The 6,862-nt window shown below is 40.4% G+C and overlaps 1 long non-coding RNA gene across 1 annotated transcript; it reads left to right on the forward strand.

The window, feature by feature from the left end:
* The first annotated feature begins 299 nt into the window (after window positions 1-299).
* LOC113507407 lies at window positions 300-6,841 on the forward strand. Its single transcript, XR_003401852.1, has 5 exons — window positions 300-849; window positions 1,216-1,343; window positions 2,586-5,045; window positions 5,412-5,539; window positions 6,782-6,841. It is a non-coding gene; the product is annotated as an uncharacterized LOC113507407 (long non-coding RNA).
* The last annotated feature ends 21 nt before the right edge of the window (window positions 6,842-6,862 follow it).

Consider the following 6,862-nt stretch of genomic DNA (forward strand, 5'->3'; position numbering starts at 1 on the left):
GTAAGTACTAAGGAAATTAAACAAGAGAAATCTGAAATATACTCCTTAAAAATGATAAAAGCGCCGCCGCCCGCGCCCCTCACCATTGTTACAAGGCTCGGACTGCGCTCGCAACAGAGCTGTGTTTCTAAAAAACTACAAATTGCATCATAATATTGAATAAAAATTGCATTTTTTTTTTCAAATCTCATAAATACCTATTTTTTTTATCATGAACGTGTTCTAGTCATTGGATACATGAACTGGGCTGCTTTTGTAAGACGACTAAAAAATCACGGTGTATATATATTATATTTTTATTAGGTTTCAAAAGTTCTTTCTTTTAACATGACTATCCAAAAATGGACTGTAATGTTTTCAGAGTTCGCGTATCAGTTTCTCTTGAGTACAGTAAGATACACAGGCCGACTTACACAACCCAATTTACAAGGTGTAATGTAAATTTATACTAGACAACAATTGCTTCATGTTTCTGAAAAATGTTTGTTTTCTTTTTCAGCAACATGAAGACAATTGTGTTTATATAAACCACCAATTCGTGAATAGACGCTTTTCCAAATCGGATTGTGTTTAGTGGCTCATTTTGCTGACCGTACGTTACCTCGAAAATATACGTCTTAAGTGTCAAAACCAGCTTTTTGGCGAAAACAAAGACAGTTTACGTGTTTCTAATTTTCGATTTATCTTCTCGGTATGGTAGTGTTATAAAACTCTGTACTTTATAGGCATGCCAGCCCCCACGCCTCACGAGAAGACGCTGATTGACGCCGCGACGGCGTGCGTCGCAAAGTGCAACCTGCCCGGTCTGCTCATTGCTGAGACCAAGTTCTTGCAGCAGATAGTTTACAGGTATGTTAAGCTTAAAAATAATAATACTATCACATTTTTGATTAAAGTTCTCAACAAGGCCCCTTTATGTTAGACCCGTGTACCTGTGCATGCCTTTAAAAAGGACCGGGTCTCTTCCCATGAAGTTATCCCGTGACAGAAAAGAGATATAAATAATAACACTAATATCTAGATCATTTAGCTCTTTTTGTCGAATATAATATAGTTTATTTGGCAAAGGATAGTTTCCATCGAAATTGTAAAGATATTGTTAAATTATTTCTTTTTCAAATTTTGTATGAGATCATTTGGAGTACAAACTGACTTTTATAAATATTCTAGTTCTTGAAGTCTATGTTCCAAAATAAAGTTATTCTATTTTTGTAGGAGTTGGTCCGTGTCATGGTGATAGTTGGTACACCACCCGATACTGACAGTCTTCAGCTCAACCCACATCTAGAAGACATCACTATATTCCTCTTGGAACTACTCGGACAGACTCTTATACAGAACAGGTACTCAAACTTCATAAATAGTGGATTATTTCGTCTATTACGAAACTATTAGGAAAACATATCGCATCAAGGATCTGAACTGCGGTTGGCATAACGTTGCAGTAATAATAATAGCCTAATAGTAGGGTTGGTTCACAAATTTAAAGTGGAACGAGCTATGCTCAGAGTTTCTTCAGCTTTTGAAAATCGGAAACGAGATAATCCGGAGAAGATCTGGAGTGACCGATTTACCGGCATATCATAGAGTTAAAACAGACGAGTCTATCAACATTCATCATCAACATCATCTCAGCCTATAGCTGTCCACTGCTGAAGATAGGCCTCTCCATACGTTCTCCAGCGCGACCGGTGCCACCTGCATCCAACAACATTACAACAAACTTAAAAAAAAGTGGCTGGTTCGGACTGGATTCGGAAGCATCTTGCGCATCTTGAGGCCGCCTATGTTTAGCAGTGGACCTCGATAGCCAGTGTTTGCAGGTCTGATAATAAACATTTCCTACCTTGTACCCAACTAAGATACACAAATTATTCAAATGAGGCTGCTAAGGAGCAATGAAAAATTCCAATGGACAGCATCCAATTTCGCCCACTCTTTTCCGCTTCCAAAGAGCTTTTTTGCGAGAGAAGAGGCGGCGCAACTAATTGCCCAACAGCACGCTGTCTATCCGTTTACAATACGGAATACAATATACAATTAGGTGAAGGTCACTATTACTGCAAGTCTAGTTGCATCCGAACACCGAAAGCGGAAGTGTGCGTGCGCTTTCGCTTGTCAAGCGCTATCCGCGATCGATGTTTGGTGACACGACGAGTGAAACTTCCTAATAATGAGTGATAGGAACTATCGCTGCTAAAATGTCTGTACGCAATAAGTGGTGACAATTTACGGGAAGCACAAAGATTATAGCCTCTGCGCCTAACCATCTCGAAATGTTACGCAACAGAGGAGTGATCAACCCGCAAGTGTCAGGACTGCCAGCCATTTCAGCAGCATCGCAACCATCGCTTGATCACAGCCAGTTTCGCAGCCCACCGGCTGCGCAAGCTCGGGGCATACATACACGTCATCCACCTATTCTCGAAGAGAACGTATTTAATTCCTTCGAACAACACTCGCCAGTATTGTTTTAGCCCGGCGCCACCGTGTTGTCACTATTGTAGCGCGACGGTGTATAAATTCATCATTTTACATTATTAGGTGCCGTGATTATAACTCCATATTCTGCACTTGTCCACTAGGTGAAAAGCGAGTCAGGTCCGCAGGCCAGCTTCCCGACGACGCAATGCAACGCGCGGGCGCGCTGCCGCGCCGCTGCGAGGCGCTGGCGCTGGTGGTGCGCGACGTGGCGCACGTCACGCCCTACAACTGCCGCGCCGCCGTGCGCGCCGTCAGGCTGTTCGCCAGGGCCACGCTGCATGGTGGTCAGCATGTCACTTAATACGTGTCTTTTTCTATTTAAAAAAGTTCTTCTTTCTCCCACACAAAGGAATTTTAGTTATTAAGTTCCTCGTTTCGCGGGTGTTCCACAAACAAATGAATAACAGGACAACTTAAGCGGGGATCGAACCCACGACACGTCGCGTACAGTTGGTTTAGCCTGTTGACCACAACCACTCGGCTATATATGCATCTATGAATAGATTCTATTTTGATCTTATGTTGGAATTGAAGATATATATATTATAATTATTAAATGTCTAATTCAATCACGAATTAATTAAAACGTGATAGCAAAAAGGCAATTACTTGGCAAAGCTGAACCAAACCAAACTTATTCCAGCACACCATTGTGGTTCAGCTATTCCTGTTCCTGAACAAAGACATTTTTTTGCCATATGACCTTTGAAATATGTATATTAAAGATAATTTTTTTTTAATTGTATTTTTTTAAGTCCAGCATTATACTGAACAGAAATCTAAAGTCTAGCAAATCTCGTTCCGGCTGCAAATCCCGGCCTAGCTCCGGCAGGAAACATTACGACGACTCCAGCGACGAGGAGGTCGCCACTCTAGACCAGTACCACATCGTCAGCATACAGGTAAATACCAACTTGCATTTTATATGTTGATTTACAAGGTTATAGAGGAATAGTTTAAATGTTTTTTTACGAAAAGGACTGAACATTGATGTGTACGGACATCAAGCTTTAAGATGTTCAGTCATTTTCGTCTAAATTCATTCATTTCATTCTGAGAGAGAAAGCCTTTTTTATAGCTGATTGAATTGACAGAAAATAAGTTTATTTTATTGTTTACCGCATAATAGTAAGTTCTAAACAATATTTAATTGCGACTGTTTATAGTCATTTTTAGTACACAACCAAATATTCAAGCTAAGTAAAAAATAATTTTGTTGATCAAATTTTTAAGTGACTCAAAAAACAAAAAATCGACTGTCTAATGTATTTTACATGTATTAAAATCCTTTTTTTCTCTATATTCAAAAGCAGGTTGTTTCTCCGTCTTCGTCAAGATTCAAGCCACAATCTCGGGAAGGGTATGAAGTACACCGCGCGCGAAGGATGACTATCGCCTCTCGCGCATTGTACTTCTCTCTATCTCGAGAAATTTCTACGGGAGGAGCAGATCAGAAGAACATACTTCTCTGTACAATTCACAAAAAGATACTCTATTGCATTGTCATAAAGCTGGTTTTCTCTCGCGCATATTTATAGATATTGGCCGACTAGTTTGGGACCCAACCGAAATCTTTAATCATAAGCTGACTTGGCGGGGATAGTCGGCCAATCTCAATAAATATGATGCGTGAGTAAACCGTTGCATCATTTAACAGTCATAATTACGATATTTACTTCGAAATATGATTTTATCCATCTTTCATATTTCTCTTCCTTTTACGCATTCCAGCAAAGAGTTCCTTCAACATTTATATGATGTTAGCGGCAATCTGTGTGATCCTGTAAAGTATCCGGCATCTTAATACTTTGCCGAGTTATTATATAGCTTATACAATATACAGCTTGCCGGCGACATGTATTATATACTGATCGACTAAATATCGATAAAGAAAAAATCGTTTGGAACTTGGACTGATATTTCAGAAATTTTATTTGATGTTTTCCTTTTTTTTCCTCCTTGTTTTCATTGTTTCCGTTCCCAAAGTGTATATAAACATATATTATTTTTATTTAGTTTCAAAAGTTCTTTCTTTTAACATGACTATCCAAAAATGGACTGTAATGTTTTCAGAGTTCGCGTATCAGTTTCTCTTGAGTACAGTAAGATACACAGGCCGACTTACACAACCCAATTTACAAGGTGTAATGTAAATTTATACTAGACAACAATTGCTTCATGTTTCTGAAAAATGTTTGTTTTCTTTTTCAGCAACATGAAGACAATTGTGTTTATATAAACCACCAATTCGTGAATAGACGCTTTTCCAAATCGGATTGTGTTTAGTGGCTCATTTTGCTGACCGTACGTTACCTCGAAAATATACGTCTTAAGTGTCAAAACCAGCTTTTTGGCGAAAACAAAGACAGTTTACGTGTTTCTAATTTTCGATTTATCTTCTCGGTATGGTAGTGTTATAAAACTCTGTACTTTATAGGCATGCCAGCCCCCACGCCTCACGAGAAGACGCTGATTGACGCCGCGACGGCGTGCGTCGCAAAGTGCAACCTGCCCGGTCTGCTCATTGCTGAGACCAAGTTCTTGCAGCAGATAGTTTACAGGTATGTTAAGCTTAAAAATAATAATACTATCACATTTTTGATTAAAGTTCTCAACAAGGCCCCTTTATGTTAGACCCGTGTACCTGTGCATGCCTTTAAAAAGGACCGGGTCTCTTCCCATGAAGTTATCCCGTGACAGAAAAGAGATATAAATAATAACACTAATATCTAGATCATTTAGCTCTTTTTGTCGAATATAATATAGTTTATTTGGCAAAGGATAGTTTCCATCGAAATTGTAAAGATATTGTTAAATTATTTCTTTTTCAAATTTTGTATGAGATCATTTGGAGTACAAACTGACTTTTATAAATATTCTAGTTCTTGAAGTCTATGTTCCAAAATAAAGTTATTCTATTTTTGTAGGAGTTGGTCCGTGTCATGGTGATAGTTGGTACACCACCCGATACTGACAGTCTTCAGCTCAACCCACATCTAGAAGACATCACTATATTCCTCTTGGAACTACTCGGACAGACTCTTATACAGAACAGGTACTCAAACTTCATAAATAGTGGATTATTTCGTCTATTACGAAACTATTAGGAAAACATATCGCATCAAGGATCTGAACTGCGGTTGGCATAACGTTGCAGTAATAATAATAGCCTAATAGTAGGGTTGGTTCACAAATTTAAAGTGGAACGAGCTATGCTCAGAGTTTCTTCAGCTTTTGAAAATCGGAAACGAGATAATCCGGAGAAGATCTGGAGTGACCGATTTACCGGCATATCATAGAGTTAAAACAGACGAGTCTATCAACATTCATCATCAACATCATCTCAGCCTATAGCTGTCCACTGCTGAAGATAGGCCTCTCCATACGTTCTCCAGCGCGACCGGTGCCACCTGCATCCAACAACATTACAACAAACTTAAAAAAAAGTGGCTGGTTCGGACTGGATTCGGAAGCATCTTGCGCATCTTGAGGCCGCCTATGTTTAGCAGTGGACCTCGATAGCCAGTGTTTGCAGGTCTGATAATAAACATTTCCTACCTTGTACCCAACTAAGATACACAAATTATTCAAATGAGGCTGCTAAGGAGCAATGAAAAATTCCAATGGACAGCATCCAATTTCGCGCACTCTTTTCCGCTTCCAAAGAGCTTTTTTGCGAGAGAAGAGGCGGCGCAACTAATTGCCCAACAGCACGCTGTCTATCCGTTTACAATACGGAATACAATATACAATTAGGTGAAGGTCACTATTACTGCAAGTCTAGTTGCATCCGAACACCGAAAGCGGAAGTGTGCGTGCGCTTTCGCTTGTCAAGCGCTATCCGCGATCGATGTTTGGTGACACGACGAGTGAAACTTCCTAATAATGAGTGATAGGAACTATCGCTGCTAAAATGTCTGTACGCAATAAGTGGTGACAATTTACGGGAAGCACAAAGATTATAGCCTCTGCGCCTAACCATCTCGAAATGTTACGCAACAGAGGAGTGATCAACCCGCAAGTGTCAGGACTGCCAGCCATTTCAGCAGCATCGCAACCATCGCTTGATCACAGCCAGTTTCGCAGCCCACCGGCTGCGCAAGCTCGGGGCATACATACACGTCATCCACCTATTCTCGAAGAGAACGTATTTAATTCCTTCGAACAACACTCGCCAGTATTGTTTTAGCCCGGCGCCACCGTGTTGTCACTATTGTAGCGCGACGGTGTATAAATTCATCATTTTACATTATTAGGTGCCGTGATTATAACTCCATATTCTGCACTTGTCCACTAGGTGAAAAGCGAGTCAGGTCCGCAGGCCAGCTTCCCGACGACGCAATGCAACGCGCGGGCGCGCTGCCGCGCCGCTGCGAGG

This window comes from Trichoplusia ni, unplaced genomic scaffold (assembly GCF_003590095.1).
Source record: "Trichoplusia ni isolate ovarian cell line Hi5 unplaced genomic scaffold, tn1 tig00001972, whole genome shotgun sequence".
Classification (NCBI taxonomy): Eukaryota; Metazoa; Arthropoda; class Insecta; order Lepidoptera; family Noctuidae; genus Trichoplusia; species Trichoplusia ni.